This window comes from Calonectris borealis, chromosome 3 (genome assembly GCF_964195595.1).
Source record: "Calonectris borealis chromosome 3, bCalBor7.hap1.2, whole genome shotgun sequence".
Lineage (NCBI taxonomy): Eukaryota > Metazoa > Chordata > Aves > Procellariiformes > Procellariidae > Calonectris > Calonectris borealis.
In genome coordinates this window covers 121,223,384-121,238,588 of record NC_134314.1, presented here as the reverse complement: position 1 = coordinate 121,238,588, position 15,205 = coordinate 121,223,384, and the positions used below count along the sequence as shown (strand labels likewise).

At 39.9% G+C, this 15,205-nt stretch overlaps 1 protein-coding gene across 3 annotated transcripts in view; it reads left to right on the top strand.

The window, feature by feature from the left end:
• The window catches only part of MACROD2 (mono-ADP ribosylhydrolase 2), an 888,004-nt gene that overhangs the window by 84,510 nt on the left and 788,289 nt on the right, over positions 1 to 15,205 (top strand). The window lies entirely within an intron of this gene.

The following is a 15,205-nucleotide window of genomic DNA, read 5'->3' as shown; positions in this document are numbered from 1 at the left end:
GAGGAGAGGTTTGCAGGTACCAATCTCCAAGTTTTTGGAGTGAAAAGGAAGATGTTAATTGTTACCAAGGAACGAAACCATCGTCTAATTTCCCGTAGCCTGATAACTTTCAGGTACTGCTAACTATGGTCTGATTTGAACAAGCCACATAAAAGTGAACAATTATTTAGAGGATTATTCAGTATTGCAATTTTAGTTTGCCCTAATCCTATATTTAATTTGCTATTTCATGTTACACGAGAATTACACGAGAATTACAGAAACTTAAAAATATGTAAGTAGACAGGTTTTACAAATTCCTATGTAATATTTTATATATGGTGCCTTTACTAATACGCACTTAAGGTCAGTTGTGGAGTTCATTATGTTGTCAATTACACCTGTGCTCTTGAAATGTTTCACTGAGCTTTTTTTTTTTCTTCATACTGTTTTTTGCTTTCCTTTTTCAGGCAGTTTATGTAAAACATCAGTTGTCATATCCAGAATGAAACAGCCACATCATTGCTGGCATGCCAGAGAAAAATGCCGGCAGTTTGTATTTCAGCATAATAGTATGTTGGGAATCGGTCCACCGGTAATGAAAGATGCGGGCTGGATTCTAGTTCTATTAAAAGGCTGCTAAGGCAATCTTCTCCCACTTGTTGATTTTTAAACTTTGAAGAAAAACCACTTTGCTAAGAATAGTTGTCTGAACCTACTCAGTCTTTATTTTTATAACATAAGAAAGTTAAAATGAACGCTGCTAACACAGTTCTAACAAAAGGTAGAATATAGTGTTGTTATATATTTCATTGTAAGTATCTTGAATAGGTGAAATGTGTGTTTACTTCAGAGACTGTGTGTGTGAGAAGGAGGAAAAACAGTGGCAGAGAAACTTCTTAATAGGCAGAAAAAAGTCTCATCCCCAGCCTTTTTTTCCAGTACGCTTTATATGGTTCATTAAGGCAGCTGCTTTCCTATGATCACGGCTATATAGAAAAACAGAAGCAGCTTCAAATGTTTCTAGGCAAAAGCAAAGCTGTGAAGTCTGTGGATTATTGACACCCATAGCTAGCAACTACTGTAAAACTACAACTTTCTTCCCTTAATGATTTTGTTGGTTGTAGATGCTTGAGCAAAGGAGAAATACATTTTTTTAACGTGCGTCTGTGGTCATTACGTATGTGACTTATAAGCCATGCTGTCTGTTAAAGAGCTGTCTGGGGTTGACTGTTGCAAAGACACCTTTACCACAGGTGGCACAACTTGTGTCTGAATTCGGAAGCGAGGTTTCTGTAGAGGTCTTTCAGGTGAACGAGTATTTTCTTTCAGAGTGCCTCTTGGGATTAGTATCTCCCGAAGAGGACCGTGCTGAAAACCTTCTGCATGCCGGCTGTAATTCTCACCTTGGGAAAAGGGCTTAAAGGATTCCCCTGTCCCTAGGGGCGTTTCAACAGTTTGGCCTTTAACTACATCAACTGGATATAAAATATGTATGAATATGTCTTACTATGCTTTGTGACAAATTGAATGTATAAAAGTAAAGCCTACTCAGATAATGGTTTGCTATATCTTAGTTGTAGGGAAATTAAAAGAGAAGAAAATCCATGAATGAAATTAGAGTTTTTGTATTTTGTTCTAACTTAAAGGCTAATCTCTTTGAATGGACAACTTGCTACCTCACTGAGAAGAGCTTAGTCTTTGAATCCAAGTCCTTAGTCTTGGAGATGTGTTTTATATAAATATTTTTCATTTTAAACTGTGACTGGAACATTGTAATATGCCACCTAGAAAATTATGCTGGTGAAAATACTGTTTTTTATAAATATACCTGCCGATATGGCCATATGTTGGACTTTGTGTACAGCAATCCTGTGCATCTTTAGAGCCCTTTGATGTGCAGCCTTTGAGGATAAGAGATTAACCTCTTTCCCGGATAGACAGAGTTCTTATTTTTCATCTTTTTATGGGACCTTATCCAAAAGTCATCAAAGTCTGTGGAAACCACCCTATTTACTTCAATGGGAATTGAATGAGGAACATGATTTCTGTGGTCCGGTGTTTAAAAAAAAACAACAAAAACTTTGCAGTAAAGTCATAATTGCATCCAGATGAGTTTCTCTAAGCGGTTGTGAAGCAGCTGGTGGAAACGCCTTGATCTGACCAAATTCAGCATGCCACTTGTTTCTGTATGTGGGAAAATCTGACACAATCTGGAAGTAATTAGTCTGGAACCAACAGCCCCCCTAAGCGGTCCTTTTAAAATGAGTTGCAAATAAAAAGGCTAGAAAATCCTTAATACAAGGTATATATCATCCGCCACGTATTGCAGAAGGTGTTTTTATCAGTAACTTGGCTTCTAGGTTTTTTTTAATGTGCTTTTTTGTGTGCATCAAGCTGTACGTGCGACACGTTGTACAATGATGGTTATCTTCCTATTCCTATTCTGTTTTATTCTATTCTTCTGCACGTGATGCACGTTAGGCAGTCTTTTGGGCCAAAACCTCTTTTTACATTAATATATGGGATCTAGACTTGAATTTCTAAGCAAGACTCTAGTATGGTGGTACGGGCACGGGAGCCTTTGCTTTCCTCTGGACCCTAGCTGGGCCCTTTTGTGTATTGCTGCTGAGGAACTAGGAAATCTGAATGAAACGCTCATAAATAAAACTAAGAAAAAAAACAGTTAAACAGTGAAATGGAGATATATGTATACGTAATGTTCAACAGCAGGTTTATTCCTTGTGCTGCTCCTCTCTTTGCGAGGGGCGCGTGGTGATTCATTCCCAAGCACAGCGGTCTCGGGGCAGAGCGTCATCCTGCCTCTGACAGCGTTCAGTAGCAGCTATTTAAGGAAGACAATAAGAAAAGACAAAAAGGTAGTAATAGCTCACCAGAATTATGTTCCCATCTTCAAAAATGGGCCATAAATGTATCTCACCAATTTAAGTGGAATTACTTGTGCTGGTTCGAGTAAGGGAAATAAGAAGGCAGTGGCCCCGTATCTTTTTTCCGAGAGGTCAGTGCTGAATTGCTGAGCTATTACTGCTTGACCAGAGACCCTGAAAAGATAGGTTTGAGCAAAAGAGAAAGGCAGCTAAAAATTTTGAAACGGTATGATTTTTTGAGAGGCAGCGTACACAAGAATGGAGGCGTTCTTAGGTACGCTTTTTAAAATAGCGATAGTACATGGGAGACGTATTTCATAATGTAAAATGGGAAGAGGGAACAAAGAGGAATTTGAGAAAAATGCACTGATGGAAAACCAGCAAGATGTAATATACTCTCAAGCTTCTAAAACAGAGAAACAAAATTAACTTTTTAAATTCTGTTATGATTAGCTGAGCTGTAATGTAATATAGTAAATCTCTCAGCATTATGTAATAAAATTAGTCAAAAGATGACAAAAGCATAAACAAAGCACTAATGAAAAAGCCTTGCAGGACTTGTATTTAAATTGGATTGTGCTGTTTGATTTATGCTGGTGTGTAAGTACACTCAGCTCAAGTGTTTGTGGAAGCATGGACAGTATCTTCTCGCTCTGCGTTTGCTATTCCTTTTCTCTTTTGGTTTTTTTTTTTTTTCTTTTTCTTTAAGCTTTGGAAATACATTACTAAATATTATAACAGCATTGTCAATTATAGGGTACTGGGAATAGATAAGTCTGTTGTGCAGTCTAAGAATATAATTAGGAACAAACAAAAAGCCATATTTTACTGTAACATGGTAAACGATGGAATTGCTAGAATGTCATGAGCTCACTTGGCTCAGCTTAGATGCACATAAAACCCATCAGCAGAAAACTTTTCACTTGAGCAGTATCAATGCATTTTAAGAAGAAGCATTCCCCTGGTGTCATTTAGATTGCAGGTCAGAGCTTTGCATGTGTTGATATTTCAGGAAACAAAATACATGCAAATATCCTTTTTTTTCAGCATCGTTTCTGATGGGTACCTCTGATGTCGCCGTGATACTAATGATGGTGGCAACTGCTTTGTTCGTGCATGATGTGCATAAGCCTGCGAGCCATGCAAACGCTGTTAGCTGCTTTTAAAGCAAACCCAAAAATGAGTTACATAGATTAATATCTAATTTATAGCTGTGAAAAATGACAGGAACCAGAAGCGGCTTATCGAGTTCCATACCAGCTCCTTGCCTTGTGTCCGAGCCTTATTTCTGTTCCCCCGTCTGCTGATAGAAATACCGCTTGATGGTTCATCAGTATGTTGTTTTCAGCTGTAGCGTGCAAATACTGTCAATGTTTTAGTATCCCAAAACAGCAGAGCTTAGCTCTTTTCTATTTTGATTCGACATGACAGATACGTCTGAAACCTCCGTTCTGAACAAAAGCGCGCGGATGCTGGAAGCCGCTCTGTAGTGCAAGTTGTAAAGAAAGTAGCATAATGCAGTGGAAAAGATTGAAGAAGAAATGTATTAAAACTGAGTACTTCCTTGTAAAATGTAATCAATTTAAATGAGGAAAACAAGAGGATTGAGTATAACCAAACGTAATGCTAACTGCTCTGGGATGAAATAGGATGGACTGGGTGCTCAGATGTCTTCCTGCTTTCAGAAACCTGTTTGCTTGCAAAACTATTCTTGGATTTATTTATGCCTTGCTCTCCAGACAGGCCAGGAAACTCCGTGCGGTCGCAGCAGAGCAATTAGGACTGCGTCCTTGACCCTAGTGACATGGTACGTCTGTAGTCCTGTTGCAGAAGGCGCATCTGTACTGTATTTTTAGGGCTGCATCTTAAATGGAGCAAGTATCAGACTCGCCGTTCGGCGCTATCCGCTCTGCGGGAGGTGAGGATCTCGCGTGCCCCAGCACGCCGGGCGGCGTGGCGTGCCGGTCGGCATGCCCCGGCGCAGCCCGTCCTCACGTCGCCCGCCGTCTGCAAGGCGGTTACCTGAACGGGCGCGGGTGGGAGGCAGCGTCTGTCTGAAGACGCCTTCTTGAACGGTGCAGGGATGAGGTAACTTGGTAAGATTTAATGGGATCCATGTGACTTGAGTCGCTGATACCGATACACTGATTTATGTGCTGATGTCTATGACAAGCGCCCAGCCTCCTTTGAACCCTCCACCCTGGCCTGCGTTACGGAGATGCGACGAGGTAATGCTCATCCTTTCGTGGTCTCAGTCCACCCACACGCACCATATGCAGAATTTTTCCATAAAGGATGACTGTCGGGATGTATATAAGCTGAATTTAAGACAGTTGCACGTACTCTTATTTTTCACATACTACTGTTTAGCTATATAATATATATATAAGCTAACCAAAGCTAATTGTTGAACACCCAAACGAGGCCATGTGTTGCGTTTTGAGAATGCATCGTGTGATGCTTTTTTAATGAAGGTCCTGATATCTGGTATCTTATTTTTCTATTGCTCAATTTCATTGGATATCTTGCGTTTGTTAATATAAATGCTCTTACAGGAATTTTTACTAAGTATGACAATACTGTTTGCATACCCAGTTACAGAAAAATGGTTGACTTTTCAAAAGTGCCCATTGTTGGGTGAATCTCATTTAAGGCGGTGGTTAAATCCTTCATTAGTATCAAAACCAGTACAGTTAAAAGGCAACACACAAGCAATTTTGAAAATCATGCGCTAAGAAGGTGTCTGTCTGCTTGCAGGAGTGACAAGGTAACAAGATCATTGCTTCTGTTACAATGCTAGAATTTGGCTATTTGCATAATACAGAGCAGTAACACTTTAATTTACAATTCATGAATAAGCCTTTCAGACAGTGGTTTCAGACACAACTGAAATTTGTGAATGCTTCTCAAGTAAATTGTCGGTTTTGAGCACATTTTGTTACTTATCTGGAAGCCGAAATTATGCTCAGATGCCCAAGCCCGAAAACAGAACATAATTTGGCATTTGTGCATAAATGGTTCCTGAATCAGGTGGGGGAGCGCTGAAACGATTCTGTATTTAGTTGTGCATGTAATAGGTAAACTTGGTTATTCTGTAAACGTATTGCATTGTAAACATATCGGTTTCTTTAATTAGGTGGCTATAAAGAGAAAAGGCTGCAGTTAAGAACAGTGAATCAAAATAAATCTTTTTTTTTTTTTTTGGTCAATATTTAAGGGTACTGGAGAAGCCCTGCTTGCTTTAGAGCTGTAAGAAACTCTGGTAGGTTTAAAAAGGACTCCTGCGCGTACTCTACGTGACTAAAAGGTATTGCTGGAGCCTTTCCTGTGGTTGCTGTGCTGATCTTTTGGGTGAAATGGAAGATAACTCACGAGGTGGGGCCTGGGAAGTGTCTGGGGGTGATGTTCATGGACTGCATGAACCTGTCTCCCAACAGCGGGATTGTGGTGTTCCCCGATGCCAGGAAAGTTGTGTGAAGATGAATGTAGGAGTAGTGGCATATGTGCTGACTAAAGAGCTGCATTGGGAGATGAAGAGTTGAAATATAGATAGAAGATAAAGTCATGTATGATGCCTATGTGATAAACACGATAAAAACTTGCTGAGGAGCAGCTTGGATTACAAAGAACTTTTTGCCTCTTTCATGTCTCACGATAATGAAACGGTCCATTTTTATTCAACATCTTTCAAATAGGGTTCTAATTAAGCAATAACTAATGAAATACGAGATTAAGGATCAGCAAATCTCTGGCGGTGAGACACGTGCCCAGGGCCAAGTCCAAAAAAGTTCTGTAAAATTTGTGTTTGAAACAAAGCAAAAATAGTTGTTAGAGTAACAGGAGACAGATTCTGTGAGTGTAAATGCAGATTGAATTAATTTTCTTAGTGTTATGCTGAACTGAAAAAAATGTAAAATTAAATATATATCCCTTTTAATGTGGTTGCTGTATCATCACCGCAAATTTTTAAAAAATGCATCTGTAACCAGATAAGAAGATGCTATCAGGCACTTTTAATTTTAATTAAGGTTTAACCTATTGGAGGAATAAATATTTAAAGAATTAATTAAAATACCGTTCACTGAATCAGAGATTTCAGTATAGGAAATGAGTTAATTGCAGTATCCTAGGGGATCTGTGCTTTGCAAGCTGTTTTGTAATGCTAAAAAAGCATCTCCGTGTGGATGACAGGGACCTCTTGGGAGAACCAGAAGATGATGATGGCCACCTTCTCGGTTTAGTCTGAATAAAAGTAGTTGCTGGTCTTGCAGCATCTGTGCGTGTCAAACAGTCTTGTTTCAGTTTCTGTTTTTCTTCAGGGTGGGTGGCTGGCACAAATGCTCAAAATACTTGAGATAATTGGGCATAATTTGATTGCATCATGGTAATCCTGTATCCTGCAAGGAGGGTTTTTAAGGTGGTGAAAATACCTTTGAAGACTGAAGTCTTTCACACTGTCATTCTTGATAACCTTGTATGACCGCGAGTTGTTTTTCCTTCTGCTGAACATACGAAGTTACTGCTGGAGTTCCTCAAGGATCAAATCATGCCTTATTTAATATTTTCATTAGCAGCCTTTACAGAAGAATTAGAAGCACGCTAAATAAATTTGCCGACTCCAAAGCCGAGAGATGTTGGCAAGGCTGGGGGAGGACTGGATTATTATGTGAGAAGAACCACTTTCCTCTGCGGTTAATTGGTTTCAGGAGAATGTCATGTGCTTAAGGACGGATGATATTAATTTATTCTATAAGCTCAGCCTCATCATTTGGGAGCAACAAAGAATGAAGGTGTCCTGCTTGTATTTAGGAAGAGGAGTTAAACTGGCAGAGGTTGAGGAAAGGTAATTAAGATGATGGTGGAAGGACTGGCCAGCCTTTTCGCGAGTAGCCTGGAAGAGCTTGGCTTGAGCCTTGAAAAACAAAACCTGAGAGGAGATAGGATTGCTCTCCATATGTGTTATTTAAGTTAAAGGAGGGTTATTTAACTTTATTTAAGCGCAGTTATTTAAGCTAAAGGATGGTTTTGGGAGGGGGCGTCGGGTGTAAATATGGAATCTACTTAGGCTGGCAGGCAGGTTATTTCTCACCCCTGTTTGGTGCTTCCCCATGAGCACGGTGCCTTGAGCATTGAGTCTTGGCAAACCCCAAGGTCAAGCGCTGGAAGTAACTCTCTTGAGAGCACACTGAGGAGCTTGCTTTAAATGATTTCTTTGAAAAGAAGGAACAAAACTTCTAGAGGAGAAGTATTTAAAAAGCGAAGGTAACGCATAGGCAGCCCTGTCTTCCTTAAGGATTTACTGCTGCTCTTGGTGGTTGCGTGGACGCGCCAGACTTCTTCCGACACCTCTGAGTAGGTGCCAGTCTGTCAGATTAGCTCAACTAAAATAAACCTTTCTCCCACTCTCTGCCTGCTATCGGCCTTTTGAGAGGGAATTACCTTTTAAAATGTACTGGGGTGTTCGCTGGGCTCTTATTCTGCGGTTTTAAACTAGTTTTTAAATGAGCAGAGAGGAAGTGAAAAATGTTGGCCACTTTTAATACTGTCATTAATGATCTCATCCTTTGAGCCAGTGTTTGTGGAGAGATGGCTTATCTTGAGCCGTTCTCTCCTTTCCTTGCCTGTTTTCCACGAGAGTGTCTCCTACTGTGTTAAGCCAATAACCCTTTTTATATAGGTCAGCGTATAGTATTAATGAGCTTTTATACCGTGGTTATAAATGTCACACACGTTTCTTAGAGTAGGAGTGGGGAATAGAAAATGTTGCCTGGATTTGTTCTTTTCTTTCAAACAGTAGATGTGTGAAACAGTTGACCTTCTGATAGAAAAAAAAAATTGCTTTGATTAATCAGAGCCTTTTAGCTTTTGTCATTTAAAGTGCAGTCCCAAAGACCAAATGTTGTGGCGCTTGCCTTCAAAAGCACCTGCTTTAGGAAAATCTAAAAAATGAAGATGCTGTGAGATAGGTGTGCCTGTAATGAGACAATTTTATAGGACAACTTGCAAGTAAAAGTTGAGAGCTTTTATTTGTCTTGTGAACCCACAGTGTGTTCAGAAGTGTTCAGCTGTGATGAACCTCTGCTTGCCAGCAGAGCAACGTGAGTTTTATCACCGCCTCAAAAGGCAGCAGAATTAGTGCCGATAGAGATATAAAATCCGGCAGGCCTGGCTTATACCAAGAGCGGCCAGTATGTTTGACTTGCCCTAATGTGTCCAAGTGTCCATACAGGTGGCAGGTGTAAGAAAATATATCGCATAGCCCAGAAAGAGAAGTAGTGGGAAAGGTACACAAGTGGCTGGTTGTGAGGAGGTGGTAGCAGCTCTCCAAGGCTCTTGCTCCTGCCTTCTTGACCGTCTGGATTGCAGAGCACCCCAGTCACGTTATCCTTCAGAGTTTCTGCTATTTAATTTCCTCCAGCAGCAACACTCCAGCACAGCATTACTCCGTAACACGAGGTAGCCCTAGTGCTGTCACTTCCATTTCTTTTTCAGCCACAGTTGTCTTAGTAAACAAAGGGTTGAACCTGTGCAATTTTGCTTTATCAAATGGTCCTATAATACTGCAAACAAAGAAAAGGGGAACTGAACACATTTGAAAATAGTTTAATAAATTAGTGTTACTATTGTAATTTGCTCAGTCTTTACTTTTGGATTTTGGCTACTTAGCAAAAATTGCTTGGAAGAGCTATTAATTTTACCGTAAGAATGATGATGCTGTATACAGAAAAATATCTGACCATATGTTTGTATCTTTATTTTAAAGGACAATGACTGAAGAAATTTAATTTAAAGGGAAAAATAAATTATTATTATACATTATACTTTCGAAGAAAATGGAGAACAGATGGATTTAGAGCCATAATTTTCTCATTTGCACTATGGCTGTGCATAATACGTGCTTTTGAGAGTTCATGGTAAGTGTCATCTGAAGAGCATTCTTGAATGAAAAAGTAAATATCACAAATTTTGCGGTGTTAAACAGATGATCTGATATGTACTTGCATGGATTTCAGTATTTTATAGCTGTTTTCATATCCGGTTAGTACATTTTACGTTCCTCTGGCACATTGTGCCGATTTCTTCTGTTGCTGCTACAGTTGAGCTAAAGCACTACTGTGAAGTTGTAAGGTCCCTTTCAAGCTGATTACTTTTAAAAATAATTACTGAAGAAACAATATTACCAAAGGGCCTTAAAAAGCTTATTTGTAAAGATTTTTCTGGACACAGAAAGTAAGTACTTCCAGGGTATCAAGTTGGAATATGGAAGCTGGTCGCTACAGTAGGCAGGGGTGCTTTTTCTTTTTTTTTCTTTTAATATCCTGCTAGTTTTATTCTCATATGAAACACCTGCAATTATCATCATTGCCTTTCACCATATAGGGCATGTTTTTTTTTTTTCTAGGCAGGTACAATGATTACTCCTGCAAAACTGTCAATTTAACGACAAACCCCCCAGCACTTTGCAGTGTTCCAGGAACCTGCATCATCAGCATATAATCATGTATCACAGGTACTAAGTAGCGAGCAATTCTTTTACCATTAGAGAAATAGTCAAATCTGGGTTAGTCCCCAGGAGAATAAGAGACTAAAGGTCTTGGACAACTTCCTAGTGCCGGCGTTCTCCATCGTCCGCCTCCCTGTTGTGCTTCAGCGGTTCAGGGAAACGCTGGCAGTTTTTCATGTGCTCTCCGAGTCCTGTGCTGAGGTCGCTTGTCCGCGGGCTCGGAGTGCTGCTGTCCTCTTCCGAAAGAAAGAGGTGCTTCGGGTTGGCGTGCGGTGTCTTGGGATTGATGACGGGGCTGCCCTTTAGATGTCTGTCCTGCACCTGAACGGGTGACGTGCCATAAATTTATACCATTTACTCATATTAGGTCATTGGGATGCATAATACCCTAAAATAACCTTGGTGCCCCTCTTAATTTTTCTGTTAATAGACCCAAAAGAAAAAGAAATAAAAATTAAGTTTTGTAGGAGTTGGGTTTTGTATCTTGGCAGTGTCTGGAAATTGTTGGAGGACCTGAGGACGGCTCCTTGCCTTCCTGTTCTCACTGCCATTGAGGCTGTGGTCCTTTTAATATAGCACTGACCTGTTCAGCCAAATGGTAAATGTCATGGAGATATCTTCATGTGTGTTTGGGGTTTTTTGTGTGAGGTGAAGCAAACGTCAGTAATCCCTCATCTGATCATAGAGAGTAGATTTGATGTTGCTTTTGGGCATACTTATTCCATATCCTCTTTCTTACTTGTTTTCAGGAGATAAGTGACACTAATTTGCACTTGCATAGTTCTTCTATCTTGATTACTGAGCAAGCTCGATGATGTGAAGATTAGCGATGATGTTTTGAAAGACCAGACGCTTGCCAGCGTCTTTAAAATTCTCTACTTTTTCTTCCTTGTCTGATCAAGCCCCAGGGTGAGACGTCAGAGGCAGCTTCCTACAAATTCAAAAGCACTAGAAAACATGATCCCTGGCTTGTTCGCCAGGTGAAAGTTCATCCTAATTTTTATTTTTTGCAAAGGAAGCAGTAAGTGTGGCTGTCCATTGACCAGACCTAGCACAGGTAGCATCACCTGCTGGAGCTTCTTCCGGGCAGGCGAAAAAAAATCTTTTTCCCCTCCATAATGGCATTTTAGCAGGCTGTGAGACATGTGAACAAATGCCTTGGCAGGTCTCCAACACCTGTTGACGCCTAGCATGGTTATTTCCCTACTTCAGGAATGCCGCTTCATTCCGGGGAAGGCTCGAGCATGTCCTAGATGGGTTCATGGTGATGGACCTGCGCCTACCCAGACGTGAGCTGCTTCTGTTTTAAGACATTTTCCTTTTTATTGTCTTTAAGCACCAGTTCATGGCAGCGCTGTAGAGATTTGTATGAGTGACTCTGAGAGACTACACATTTTATTCACAGAATGACTTGTGAACCTTAGAAAGAGGTCGGTGACGTGGGGATTTGACCTAATATCTTGCTAGAACTAGTGAGCAAAACAGAATAAGAAATATTTTTAAGAGCTAGATTTATTTTGCTTCTTCTGAAAGTATTTTCCCACTGAAATCTTTGTGTCAGCCAAACGCTGCAGAAGTTTTGCATAATCCAAACCAGGCTTTTGTTAATGCTTCACTAGTATCCTTTCAACCTGCTGAATGCGTTTTAATTGATTTGGAGGGATTATACTGGAGGATAAAGTTAGTCTTTATTAGCAGGAGGAGAACAACAATAGGTAATACTTTTATTTTTTATTTTTAACAAAACAGCAGTATTTAATGTGGCAGTGAGTGTTTTCAGTAGTGTTAGGTATTCTGTGGAGGAAAAATAAAATACCTGTCAAAAATATGCTGATTACGGCAGCTTGCCCAGAGCTAAACTCATTGTAATAAAACCTCGTGGACCGGAACGGGGTGCCGTTCATGCGATTTGCCTCCTGAGTTGTTTTTGCAGCGTGTAAACCCAAAGCCAACAGCTGTCAGGTCGCAAACGGCTGAAGAGCTGTGTGGGGAGGCACCGCCGAGCTGCAGGGCTCCTGTCTTTTGGAGGAGGTGTCAGCCGGGCCCTGGCAACGGCGGCCGGAGCCTGGAGGAGCTGAAAGCGTGGAATTAGAAGAGCTTACATCCTTTGACTTTGTACCGGATCACTGGATTGAAATCACTTTGATAGATGCTTTTTGAGGATTTTGCAGGGTTGGTTGTTTTGTGATTTGTTTGGGGGTTTTTTTTGAAGTCTCTGGAACTATATGCTGGGTTTCATGCCCTCTAGTTTTGCAGCAACACTAGTATTGAGTTTAAAGTGGACATTAAGACAATCAAGCCTATACTTACTGTATCAGCAGGGTGCTCCTTCATGGGATGCAGAATATCACCTTTAAATCAATACCAAAGAAAGAAAGTCCCTCTCCCTTCCCAACGTGATGCGGTTGCTTTGGGAACAAGATGCATTTCTTGCATGAGCAGCTCCATGGGTCCTTTTGTCAATATAGCTGGGTTTGTGAAAGTTGTTTTTGGTTTTTTGTGGTTTTTTTTTTTCCTATCAGTAAAACAAGGAATCTCGCTGCAGCATATTGTAGCACACTTAATTTCCTAATTAGCATCTTAGTGTAATGTCTCGCCTTCCTTTCCCTTTTCTCCCATCTTTAATAGCCTAAAACCTAAATTGACAAACCACTTTTTGTCCTTTTAATATTTAATGACTAAAATGATACAGACGTTAAAAAAGTCAGTTGATAACAGGGAAAATGGGAAGATGTTGATGAACCGTGCTGCGCACACTTCCGTTTACTTTTATGCAGAATATGTATTGAAAAATATGGGGGGGGGAGGGAGAGGGAGGCCTTAACTGAAAGGTGCTCATGATAGCTGGCATTAGGTATGAATTCAAATAAACCAAACCTTTAAAATTTATTTTACAGGTAAAACAGAGCATTACATCAAATGATCCATGCTTGAAAGCTATGTCATTCGTTCTTTGGGTTTTTTTTTTTTAAAGCGTAGCATAGGATAGTAATAAATTTCAGAGTTTGGGACAAAAATTTTTGGACAAAACCAAAAATTCGGGACAATATTGTTTTGACAAAAACAGTCCCTGTTACTGTTGTTTCGGGTGCATTTGGCTCTTAATGCCTCTGACAGCTCCCAAGGAAAGCAGCGATCAGTGCAGCCCTGTCATCCCAGGGTCCCCAGGCCAGCAAATAATGAAAACCTGAGCACTTACTGACATGGATAAGCCATGATAAACCAAGCAGATATTCTTATTTTCAGTGTAAGTCAATTTTCAGTAGTAGAAATGTTATTTTGTGGTGTTGCATCTCTCCCTCAAAATTCTCTTTAATTGACCTTATTTATTTGGACTTTGTCCATGTAAATATAGGCCAGAGGAAAGCAGCGTTTGAGAGCAGCTTCTTGGGAATATGTGATGGTTTTTTTTTTTTCTTTTCCCCTTAAGGTCTTATATTTTTACGCTCAGGTAATAGTGGAGATTTCCAGAGTAAGTATTTTGTGATGTGCCTACCTTTGATTTAATTGCAAACTCTTTAAGGAGAGTTTAGCACCATTCCACTGTGTATCAACACGTACAATTAGCAAAGAGGTTTTTATATACAAATCAGTCATGTTTACTGAACAAACTCTCTCAATGAGCTTTATTTAAAAAAAAAAAAAAAAAAAGAAAAAAAAACACAGAAAGAGCTTAGAGGTAGTTACGGTCCTGCTAGTGCTCAATCTTCTTGATGCTTCAAGGTACTGACAAAAAGTTTCTTGTAGTCAAAAGCAGCAAGATACGTAACTGGGAGAGCTGAGGGGTCTGACGGAGCCGTGGATGAGCTGCTTATGTCCTACATGCAGTTCCATCACTGCCGACGCTGCCTTTTCTCATTTATCTCAGGGAATTGCATGAGGTCAGCAATTTAGTTTCCCCAGCAGTATTCTCCTGTACCTGACTTTTCACTTCATTTGGCTGCTAAGTGCTGAATTTCAGCGACCAAAACAACTTGCAAGATCTGGGAATACTATGAGTTTTTTTCTTAATTTTTATTTTAGTATGCTGTATGTCATTTTTGTATTAGGGAGAAATGAAATCGTTTTTAGTGGATGAAGTAGGTAACATGCCATTAAGGAGTTCTTAGAGTAAAATAATTGCTTTAAAGACATTAGGCACAGAGGTTTTGCATTATCAACTAATGCTCTAAAATTATGTTTACTTGCTGGGTTAGCGCTTTCCCCATATATGGCTTTCTACGTGTTAATGAGCTCGTGTTCCTTACGGGCAGTAAAGTATTCTGTCAGGCTTCAAAAACAAGCGTCTTCAACGTCTCTTGTGAAGATGATTGAAACCAGGTAAAGAAACAAAAAACCCCAGTTTCTGTAGTTGTCCACATTCTTGTGGTGGTGTTCAAACTGTTTAGAAAATGAAAATAGACTGAGTTTCTAGTTTATTTCGTATTAGAGGAGTGCAATGCAAATAACTTCTGTTTCTGATTAATGTAGTTTAAATAGGGGGTGAGCATATAATACACGCAATCAAGTGCGTAGGGTTTATACAGGCTTGGGTTTTGCGTGTACTTCTGCAGTAAGAATTATAATATGACTTCTTAAATCCTCTGCTTTGTCAGAACATCAGCATTCCTGGGCAGAAGGGTTTGCCTTTTTAAAAAAATTTCTTTCTTTACTTTACTATTGAATCCACGGTAAAACAACACTTAAGGAAGCCAAATTAACTCTGCTTTACACATACAGAGTGATAGCCGAACATGAAGTGTAGGGTAAGGACGCTTTCTCTTACTCTCTGTTTGAGCTGCTCATGCTTGTTCTAGCAATTTAGGAAACGATGTTAATATACTAGGGTCAGAGT